Source organism: Oncorhynchus nerka, linkage group LG4, assembly GCF_034236695.1.
Source record: "Oncorhynchus nerka isolate Pitt River linkage group LG4, Oner_Uvic_2.0, whole genome shotgun sequence".
NCBI classification, from domain to species: Eukaryota; Metazoa; Chordata; class Actinopteri; order Salmoniformes; family Salmonidae; genus Oncorhynchus; species Oncorhynchus nerka.
Window position 1 is genome coordinate 103,167,574 of NC_088399.1, and position 12,611 is coordinate 103,180,184.

The following is a 12,611-nucleotide window of genomic DNA, read 5'->3' on the forward strand; positions in this document are numbered from 1 at the left end:
ATGGATGGATGGGTAAACTGCAGATGGATAGATTGGGTGAACTGCAGATAGATGGATGGGTGAATTGTTGAACTGTAGATGGATGGATGGGTGAACTGCAGATGGATGGATGTTGAACTGCAGATGGATGGATGGGTAAACTGCAGATGGATGGATGGGTGAACTGCAGATTGATGGATGGGTGAATTGTTGAACTGTAGATGGATGGATGGGTGAACTGCAGATGGATGGATGGATGGGTGAACTGCAGATGGGTGTATGGGGGAACTGCAGATGGATATGTGAACTGCAGATGGATGGGGGAACTGCAGATGGATGGGGGAACTGTAGATGGATGGATGGGTGAACTGTAGATGGATGGGCGAACTGCAGATAGATGGGGGAACTGCAGATGGATGGGTGAACTGTAGATGGATGGATGGGTGAGTTGTAGAACTGTAGATGGATGGATGGGTAAACTGCAGATGGATAGATTGGGTGAACTGCAGATAGATGGATGGGTGAATTGTTGAACTGTAGATGGATGGATGGGTGAACTGCAGATGGATGGATGGATGGGTGAACTGCAGATGGATGGATGGGTGAACTGCAGATGGGTGTATGGGGGAACTGCAGATGGATATGTGAACTGCAGATGGATGGGGGAACTGCAGATGGATGGGGGAACTGTAGATGGATGGATGGGTGAACTGCAGATGGATGGGTGAGTTGCAGATGGATGTGTGAACTGCAGATGGATGGGTGAACTGCAGATGGATGGGTGAACTGCAGATGGATGGGTGAACTGCAGATGGATGGGTGAACTGCAGATGGATGGGTGAACTGCAGATGGATGGGAGAACTAGGTGAATGGGTGAAACAGAGTGGGTGAGTGGGAAGCCAATGAATGATTGAATGATGTGTATATATAGGTAGTTAAAACACGCTCGGTAGAGCTTGGCGCCTTGCAACGCCAAGGGTCGTGGGTATGATTCCTGATGGGGACAACCTTATGTAAAATGTATACACAATAGCTGCATTTAGTAACGCTAGTATTTACATACTAGTGTTGCTGGGAATTAGCTTGCAAAAAAACAGAATAGTTCGCCGGAAGCCAGAAGTTAAATTAAATGTAATTGTCTGTATGTTCTGTCCTAATGCAGGGAGGAATTTGAAGAAACACATCTAATAGCATATAAATTACTTTCCAAACCTGGGTCTGTTGTGGACCCACTTCCTCTCCGCTTACCTCATGTCAAAATAAGTCTTGCACGTGTGCCATATCTGCACAAAAAAGCAAGAACTTGTGGGCGACACGAGGTAAGCAGAGACAAAGTGACCTCTCTGAGGAATTGCACGGGTCCACAGTTATAGTACATTCCATTAGATGTTTTTCTCTCTCATTCTCCCCTGCATAAGGACCAAGCCTACAGACAAATCAACAGACTAAGTTGAAATTTAATTTTGTTTCTGACAAACGGCTTCCGGCGGACTATTCTAATAGCCAGCAACACGAGCATGTAAATACTAGCATTACTAAAAGCAGCTAGATACACACGCATGACTTTAAGTCACTTTGGATAAAAGCGCCTGCTAAAATGGCATGTTGTTGTTAGACCATAAGTGCTGTCGACCGACGACTACAGGGGGCTTTACAACTAAATATAAATATCCTGCATGTGCCTATACAATAATATTGTCTTATTCTTCTGGGCTCGTATTCATAAAGTGTGTCAGAGTAGGAGTGCTGTTCTCGGATCAGGTCTCCCCATATAGTCTTATTATAATTTAAAAACGTATCCTAGATCAGCAATACTACTCTGAGACACTCGATGAATACAGACTTCGGTTCGTTGTTGAGTTTAGTTCTTGTGAATATGATAAACTGCTCTATAATGGGGTTTTAGAGTGGTTTTAATCAAGCTGCTCTATAATGGGGTTTTAGAGTGGTTTTAATCAAGCTGCTCTGTAATGGGGTTTTAATCAAGCTGCTCTATAATGGGGTTTTAGAGTGGTTTTAATCAAGCTGCTCTGTAATGGGGTTTTAGAGTGGTTTTAATCAAGCTGCTCTATAATGGGGTTTTAGAGTGGTTTTAATCAAGCTGCTCTGTAATGGGGTTTTAATCAAGCTGCTCTATAATGGGGTTTTAGAGTGGTTTTAATCAAGCTGCTCTGTAATGGGGTTTTAATCAAGCTGCTCTATAATGGGGTTTTAGAGTGGTTTTAATCAAGCTGCTCTATAATGGGGTTTTAGAGTGGTTTTAATCAAGCTGCTCTGTAATGGGGTTTTAGAGTGGTTTTAATCAAGCTGCTCTGTAATGGGGTTTTAGAGTGGTTTTAATCAGTGGACAAAGTCCTCTACCATTCTACTATCTCAGGACAAGCTTCTGAAGTAAATGTATGACATGTTTTTATGCATTTAATTTGAAGTTTTTGTCACCTGTGTTTTACAGTATATGTTCTGCATGTGTTTGAACCATCTGAGCCTCATAAAGTGGTTTCATCTGACCAAGCAATCTTTGTTGATTTGGCTTCTTTTCCTACACAAACAAAGGGGCTCATCCAATCCTAGGCTTATCTTTCCTTCCTCCCTTCCTAATTATAATTTCTAAATGGCTGGAGAGGTGAAAGGTCATCTGGTGGAGCCCTTGCGTACAACTTCTTTGGTAGGGTTTTAGGGAAATGGGGGAGAAAAAAACCCAACAACATACAAAACAAAAAATAATCGCCAATCCAGTTTACTCGCAGCCCTCCGCAGATCCAGAGACCTGAGAGGACGTCACTGCTCCAGCAACGGACAGCGATGTCTCCATGGCAGCCAAACCACTGTCGCTGCTTCAGCATAAGAGACATGTTGAACAGCTCTAATCCTACAATCTCTGCTTCTTTAACCATTACTGGCCATTCAGGGAACTCATGTACAAATACTTCCCATCACAGTTGAGGCATTCAACGTCATCTTCTTTCTCAAAAGAATCACTCATGTCCATCTCTCTGCAAACATTCATCACATGTCCAAACGATTTGCAATTGGAACACTGCAGCACCATGGGGACCAATGCCCTCATAGGGAACCTCATATATCCTATCTAAGTGTAGGGGGCCCTTGCATACACCTGTCCAATCAGTGATTACTTAAAGGAAGGGAGAAATTGTATTTATTTAACTACGCAAGCCAGTTGAGAACAAATTCTTATTTACAATGACAGCCTACACCGGCCAAACCCGGACGACGGTGGGGCAATGGTGTGCCGCCCTATGGGACGCGTTGTATCACAGCCAGATGTGATACAGCCTGGGTTCCAACCAGGTACTATAGTGACGCCTCTTGCACTGAGATGCAGTGCCTTAGACCGCTGAACCAGGTACTGTAGTGACGCCTCTTGCACTGAGATGCAGTGCCTTAGACCGCTGAACCAGGTACTGTAGTGACGCCTCTTGCACTGAGATGCAGTGCCTTAGACCGCTGAACCAGGTACTGTAGTGACGCCTCTTGCACTGAGATGCAGTGCCTTAGACCGCTGAACCAGGTACTGTAGTGACGCCTCTTGCACTGAGATGCAGTGCCTTAGACCGCTGAACCAGGTACTGTAGTGACGCCTCTTGCACTGAGATGCAGTGCCTTAGACCGCTGAACCAGGTACTATAGTGACGCCTCTTGCACTGAGATGCAGTGCCTTAGACCGCTGAACCAGGTACTGTAGTGACGCCTCTAGCACTGAGATGCAGTGCCTTAGACCGCTGAACCAGGTACTGTAGTGACGCCTCTTGCACTGAGATGCAGTGCCTTAGACCGCTGAACCAGGTACTGTAGTGACGCCTCTTGCACTGAGATGCAGTGCCTTAGACCGCTGAACCAGGTACTGTAGTGACGCCTCTTGCACTGAGATGCAGTGCCTTAGACCGCTGCGACACTCAGGAGACCAAGGAAGACAGAGTGCACTTTGAAATAATTGGAATGGGGCCTGTGATTTCAACACGACAGGAGTGCTTGATGTGAATGGACCATGATGGTTGGATAACAGTACTGTCACCTGTCCAGCAGATGGTGGAGAGACCCTTTATGCTTGAGAGGGTTTGGTGATTGACCGTCTTTCTAAGGTAGCTTATATGGGCACAACTAAATAAACCTTTCTATTAGGCAGAGTATGATTGTTCCTTAAAGACAGGGAGGAAAAGGCAATCTTTTAGGTCATAAATATCTTTACTATAATTAAATGTCTGACTTCTAGTGGAACCCAGGGTGCATTCAAAAATGGCACCACATTCCCTATATAGTGCACTAGGGCCTACAGGACTCTGATCAAATGTAGTGTACTACATAGGAAATAATAGGGTGCCATTTCTCACTCAGTCACAGTAATGGGTAATGGCTTGTCCATGAGGAAGAGTTGGTTGTACCAGTTGATGACTGGTATGATGCAGTGACAGATACAGTCTGGGGAAAATGTCTCCTCTTTTGAATAAAGTGTCTAAACACATTCATTAAATTGATCCCACTGGGCCCTGACGTGGAAACAGCGTTGATTCTACAAATGTGTGCCCAGTGGGATCAATGGGTATTCTTACAGTATGTACACTACATGGCCAAAGGTACATTCACATTTGTAGAATCAACGCTGTTTCCACGTCAGGGCTCAGTGGGTATTCTTACAGTATGTACACTACATGGCCAAAGGTACATTCACATTTGTAGAATCAACGCTGTTTCCACGTCAGGGCCCAGTGGGTATTCTTACAGTATGTACACTACATGGCCAAAGGTACATTCACATTTGTAGAATCAACGCTGTTTCCACGTCAGGGCCCAGTGGGTATTCTTACAGTATGTACACTACATGGCCAAAGGTACATTCACATTTGTGAATTCGGCAATGTCAGCCACACCCGTTGCTGACAGGTGTATACAGTTGAGCATACAGCCATGCAATCTCCATAGACAAACATTGGCAGTAGAATGGCCTGTACTGAAGAGCTGAATGACTGAATGACTTTCAACATGGCACAGACGTAGGATGCCACCTTTCCAACAAGTCAGTTCATCAAATATCTTCCCTGCTAGAGCTGCCCTGGTCAACTCTAAGGGCTGTTATTGTGAAGTGGAAACCTCTAGGACCAACAACGGCTCAGCTGCGAAGTGGTACGCCACACAAGCTCACAGAACGAGACCGCCGAGTGGTAGGCCACACAAGCTCACAGAATGAGACAACCGAGTGGTAGGCCACACAAGCTCACAGAATGAGACAACCGAGTGGTAGGCCACACAAGCTCACAGAATGAGACAACCGAGTGGTAGGCCACACAAGCTCACAGAATGAGACAACCGAGTGGTAGGCCACACAAGCTCACAGAATGAGACAACCGAGTGGTAGGCCACACAAGCTCACAGAATGAGACAACCGAGTGGTAGGCCACACAAGCTCACAGAATGGGACCGCCGAGTGGTAGGCCACACAAGCTCACAGAATGGGACTGCCGAGTGGTAGGCCACACAAGCTCACAGAATGGGACCGCAGAGTGGTAGGCCACACAAGCTCACAGAATGGGACCGCCGAGTGGTAGGCCACACAAGCTCACAGGATGAGACAACCAAGTGCTGAAGCAGGTAGCGCATAAAATTGTCTGTCCTTGGTTGCAACACTCACTACCGAGTTCCAAACTGCCTCTGGAAGCAACGACAGCACAAGAACAGTTCGTTGTGAGCTTCATGAAATGGGTTTCTATGCCCTAGCAGCCGCATACAAGCCTAAGATCACAATGCACAATGCCAAGCGTCGGCTGGAGTGGTGTAAAGCTCGCCGCCATTGGACTCTGGAGAAGTGGAAACACGTTTTCTGGAGTGATGAATCACGCTTCACCATCTGGCAGTCCGACGGACGAATCTGGGTTTGGCGGATGCCAGGAGAATGCTATCTGCCCCAGTGCCATCTGTAAAGTTTTAATAATGGTCTGGGGCTGTTTTTCATGGTTCAGGCTAGGCTCCTTAGTTCCAGTGAAGGGAAATCTTAACGCTACAGCATACAATGACATTATAGACAATTCTGTGCTTCCAACTTTGTGGCAACAGTTTGGGGAAGGCCCTTTCCTGATTCAGAATGACAATACTCCTGTGCACAAAGCGAGGTCCATACAGAAGTGGTTTGTCAAGATCGGCCATGTAGTGTATTTCCTCTGTTTTTAGTTCAATAATGTCAACCCTCCCCATGGATCTATCTGATGAAAAGCCCCTACCACTGAACTATAAAGAATAATACGTGAACATCTACAGATACCTAGGTGTCTGGTTAGACTGTAAACTCTCCTTCCAGACTCACATGAAACATCTCCAATCCAAAATTAAATCTAAAATTGGCTTCCTATTTTGCAACAAAGCATCCTTCACTCATGCTGCCAAACATAACCTCGTAAAACTGACCATCCTACCGATCCTTGACTTCGGTGATGTCATTTACAAAATAGCTTCCAATACTCTACTCAACAAATTGGATGTAGTCTATCACAGCGCCATCCGTTTTGTCACCAAAGCACCATATACTACCCACCACTGCGACCTGTATGCTCTCGTTGGCTGGTCCTCGCTTCATATTTGTCGCCAAACCCATTGGCTCCAGGTCATCAATAAGTCTTTGCTAGGTAAAGCCCCGCCTTATCTCAGCTCACTGGTCACCATAGCAACACCCACCTGTAGCACACGCTCCAGCAGGTATATCTCACTGGTCACCCTCACAGCCAACACCTCCTTTGGCGACGTTTCCTTCCAGGTCTCTGCTGCCAGTGACTGGAACGAACTGCAAAAATCAGAGAAACTGGAGACTCATATCTCCCTCACTAACTTTAAGCATCAGCTGTCAGAACAGCTCACAGATCATTGCACCTGTACATAGCCCATCTGTAAATAGCCCATCCAACTACCTCATCCCCATATTGTTTTTTGTTGTTGCTCCTTTGCACCCCAGTATCTCTACTTTACCTGTTCATAGCCCATCTGTAATTAGTCCATCCAACTACCTCATCCCCATATTGTTTTTTGTTGTTGCTTCCTAGCACCCCAGTATCTCTACTTTACCTGTTCATAGGCCATCTGTAAATAGCCCACCCAACTACCTCATCCCCATATTGTTTTTTGTTGTTGCTTCTTTGCACCCCAGTATCTCTACTTTACCTGTTCATAGCCCATCTGTAAATAGCCCACCCAACTACCTCATCCCCATATTGTTTTTTGTTGTTGCTGCTCCTTTGCACCCCAGTATCTCTACTTGCACATTCGTCTTCTGCACATCTATCACTCCAATGTTTAATTGCTAAATTGTAATTATTTCACCACTATGGCCTATTTATTGCCTTACCTCCCTAAGCTTACTTCATTTGCACACACTGTATATAGACTTTTCTATTGTGTATGTTTGTTTATTCCATGTGTAACTCTGTGTTGTTTGTGTCGCACTACTTTGCTTTATCTTGGCCATGTCGCAGTTGTAAATGCTAACTTGTTCTCAACTGGCCAACCTGGTTAAATAAACGTGAAAAATAAATAAAAATACACTACCTTTGTCTGTCTGGATAAACCAGATATTTATCATTACAACCAATCAGAATAGATATGGATAAACCAGGTAGTTATAGATAAACCAGGTAGTTATAGATAAACCAGGTAGTTATAGATAAACCAGGTAGTTATAGATATAGATAAACTAGGTAGTTATAGATAAACCAGGTAGTTATAGATAAACCAGGTAGTTATAGATAAACCAGGTAGTTATAGATATAGATAAACCAGGTAGTTAGAGATATGGATAAACCAGGTAGTTATAGATAAACCAGGTAGTTATAGATTAACCAGGTAGTTATAGATAAACCAGGTAGTTATAGATTAACCAGGTAGTTATAGATAAACCAGGTAGTTATAGATTAACCAGGTAGTTATAGATATAGATAAACCAGGTAGTTATAGATAAACCAGGTAGTTATGGATAAACCAGGTAGTTATAGATATGGATAAACCAGGTAGTTATAGATAAACCAGGTAGTTATAGATAAACCAGGTAGTTATGGATAAACCAGGTAGTTATAGATATGGATAAACCAGGTAGTTATAGATAAACCAGGTAGTTATAGATAAACCAGGTAGTTATAGATATAGATAAACCAGGTAGTTATAGATAAACCAGGTAGTTATAGATATGGATAAACCAGGTAGTTATAGATAAACCAGGTAGTTATAGATATGGATAAACCAGGTAGTTATAGATACACCAGGTAGTTATAGATAAACCAGGTAGTTATAGATATAGATAAACCAGGTAGTTATAGATAAACCAGGTAGTTATAGATAAACCAGGTAGTTATGGATAAACCAGGTAGTTATAGATTATCCAGGTAGTTATAGATAAACCAGGTAGTTATAGATATAGATAAACCAGGTAGTTATAGATAAACCAGGTAGTTATAGATATAGATAAACCAGGTAGTTATAGATAAACCAGGTAGTTATAGATAAACCAGGTAGTTATAGATATAGATAAACCAGGTAGTTATAGATAAACCAGGTAGTTATAGATATGGATAAACCAGGTAGTTATGGATAAACCAGGTAGTTATAGATATAGATAAACCAGGTAGTTATAGATAAACCAGGTAGTTATAGATATGGATAAACCAGGTAGTTATAGATAAACCAGGTAGTTATAGATAAACCAGGTAGTTATAGATAAACCAGGTAGTTATAGATTAACCAGGTAGTTATAGATATAGATAAACCAGGTAGTTATAGATAAACCAGGTAGTTCTAGATAAACCAGGTAGTTATAGATATGGATAAACCAGGTAGTTATAGATAAACCAGGTAGTTATAGATTAACCAGGTAGTTATAGATATAGATAAACCAGGTAGTTATAGATAAACCAGGTAGTTATAGATATGGATAAACCAGGTAGTTATAGATAAACCAGGTAGTTATAGATAAACCAGGTAGTTATAGATATAGATAAACCAGGTAGTCATATATATAGATAAACCAGGTAGTTATAGTTATAGATAAACCAGGTAGTCATATATATAGATAAACCAGGTAGTTATAGATATAGATAAACCAGGTAGTTATAGATATAGATAAACCAGGTAGTTATAGATAAACCAGGTAGTTATAGTTATAGATAAACCAGGTAGTTATAGATATAGATAAACCAGGTAGTTATAGATAAACCAGGTAGTTATAGATAAACCAGGTAGTTATAGATAAACCAGGTAGTTATATATATAGATAAACCAGGTAGTTATAGATATAGATAAACCAGGTAGTTATAGATATAGATAAACCAGGTAGTTATAGATAAACCAGGTAGTTATAGATAAACCAGGTAGTTATAGATAAACCAGGTAGTTATAGATATAGATAAACCAGGTAGCTATAGATAAACCAGGTAGTTATAGATAAACCAGGTAGTTATAGATAAACCAGGTAGTTATGGATAAACCAGGTAGTTATAGATATAGATAAACCAGGTAGTTATAGATAAAACAGGTAGTTATAGATAAACAAGGTAGTTATAGATATGGATAAACCAGGTAGTTATAGATAAACCAGGTAGTCATAGATAAACCAGGTAGTTATAGATAAACCAGGTAGTTATGGATATAGATAAACCAGGTAGTTATAGATAAACCAGGTAGTTATAGATATGGATAAACCAGGTAGTTATAGATATAGATAAACCAGGTAGTTATAGATAAACCAGGTAGTTATAGATATGGATAAACCAGGTAGTTATAGATAAACCAAGTAGTTATAGATAAATCAGGTAGTTAGAGATATGGATAAACCAGGTAGTTATAGATAAACCAGGTAGTTATAGATAAAGATAAACCAGGTAGTTATAGATAAACCAGGTAGTTATAGATATAGATAAACCAGGTAGTTATAGATATGGATAAACCAGGTAGTTATAGATAAACCAGGTAGTTATAGATAAACCAGGTAGTTATAGATAAACCAGGTAGTTATAGACAAACCAGGTAGTTATAGATAAACCAGGTAGTTATAGACAAACCAGGTCGTTATAGATAAACCAGGTAGTTATAGATAAACCAGGTAGTTATAGATATGGATAAACCAGGTAGTTATAGATAAACCAGGTAGTTATAGATAAACCAGGTAGTTATAGATATAGATAAACCAGGTAGTCATATATATAGATAAACCAGGTAGTTATAGTTATAGATAAACCAGGTAGTCATATATATAGATAAACCAGGTAGTTATAGATATAGATAAACCAGGTTGTTATAGATATAGATAAACCAGGTAGTTATAGATAAACCAGGTAGTTATAGTTATAGATAAACCAGGTAGTTATAGATATAGATAAACCAGGTAGTTATAGATAAACCAGGTAGTTATAGATAAACCAGGTAGTTATATATATAGATAAACCAGGTAGTTATAGATATAGATAAACCAGGTAGTTATAGATATAGATAAACCAGGTAGTTATAGATAAACCAGGTAGTTATAGATAAACCAGGTAGTTATAGATATAGATAAACCAGGTAGTTATAGATAAACCAGGTAGTTATAGATAAACCAGGTAGTTATGGATAAACCAGGTAGTTATAGATATAGATAAACCAGGTAGTTATAGATAAAACAGGTAGTTATAGATAAACAAGGTAGTTATAGATATGGATAAACCAGGTAGTTATAGATAAACCAGGTAGTCATAGATAAACCAGGTAGTTATAGATAAACCAGGTAGTTATGGATATAGATAAACCAGGTAGTTATAGATAAACCAGGTAGTTATAGATATGGATAAACCAGGTAGTTATAGATATAGATAAACCAGGTAGTTATAGATAAACCAGGTAGTTATAGATATGGATAAACCAGGTAGTTATAGATAAACCAGGTAGTTATAGATAAACCAAGTAGTTATAGATAAATCAGGTAGTTAGAGATATGGATAAACCAGGTAGTTATAGATAAACCAGGTAGTTATAGATATAGATAAACCAGGTAGTTATAGATAAACCAGGTAGTTATAGATATAGATAAACCAGGTAGTTATAGATATGGATAAACCAGGTAGTTATAGATAAACCAGGTAGTTATAGATAAACCAGGTAGTTATAGATAAACCAGGTAGTTATAGACAACCCAGGTAGTTATAGATAAACCAGGTAGTTATAGACAAACCAGGTAGTTATAGATAAACCAGGTAGTTATAGATAAACCAGGTAGTTATAGATATGGATAAACCAGGTAGTTATAGATAAACCAGGTAGTTATAGATAAACCAGGTAGTTATAGATATAGATAAACCAGGTAGTTATAGATATAGATAAACCAGGTAGTTATAGATTAACCAGGTAGTTATAGATATAGATAAACCAGGTAGTTATAGATAAACCAGGTAGTTATAGATAAACCAGGTAGTTATATATATAGATAAACCAGGTAGTTATAGATTAACCAGGTAGTTATAGATAAACCAGGTAGTTATAGATAAACCAGGTAGTTATAGATAAACCAGGTAGTTATAGATTAACCAGGTAGTTATAGATATGGATAAACCAGGTAGTTATGGTTTATCCATGACAGCCTAGTGGGTTAACTGCCTTGTTCAGGGGCAGAATGACAGATTTTAGCCTTTTCAGCGCTGGTATTTGATCTTGCAACCTTTCGGTTACTGGCCCAACGCTCTAACCAGTAGGCTACCTGCTGTGGTTCACACATAAGGTGCTGAATAAAATGTAGATGTATGTACTGTATGTTGTAAGTCTGTACGCAATGTAAAGTACTTTAAAGTATTACTTAAGTCATTTCTTGGGGTATATGTACTTTAATTTACTATTGATATTTTTGGACAACTTTTACTTCACTACATTCCTAAATACAATAATGGTCCAATTACGCACATCCCTGGTCACCCCTACTGCCTCTGATCTGGAGGACTCACTAAACAGAGAACATCGCTGGTCATCCCTACTGCCTCTGATCTGGAGGACTCACTAAACAGAGAACATCCCTGGTCATCCCTACTGCCTCTGATCTGGAGGACTCACTAAACAGAGAACATCGCTGGTCATCCCTACTGCCTCTGATCTGGAGGACTCACTAAACAGAGAACATCCCTGGTCATCCCTACTGCCTCTGATCTGGAGGACTCACTAAACAGAGAACATCCCTGATCCCTCATCTGGAGGACTCAAAACAGAGAACATCGCTGGTCATCCCTACTGCCTCTGATCTGGAGGACTCACTAAACAGAGAACATCCCTGGTCATCCCTACTGCCTCTGATCTGGAGGACTCACTAAACAGAGAACATCGCTGGTCATCCCTACTGCCTCTGATCTGGAGGACACAATAAACAGAGAACATCCCTGGTCATCCCTACTGCCTCTGATCTGGAGGACTCACTAAACAGAGAAAATCCCTGGTCATCCCTACTGCCTCTGATCTGGAGGACTCACTAAACACACATGCATAGTTTGTATAGAGTGTTAAAGTGTGCCCCTTGCTACCATAAATACAAAAAAACAAGAATGAATCATGACATCTGGTTTGTTTAATATACTTGTAGACTTTTACCCAAGTAGTATTTTACTCAGTGACTTTCACTTTTAGTTGAGAT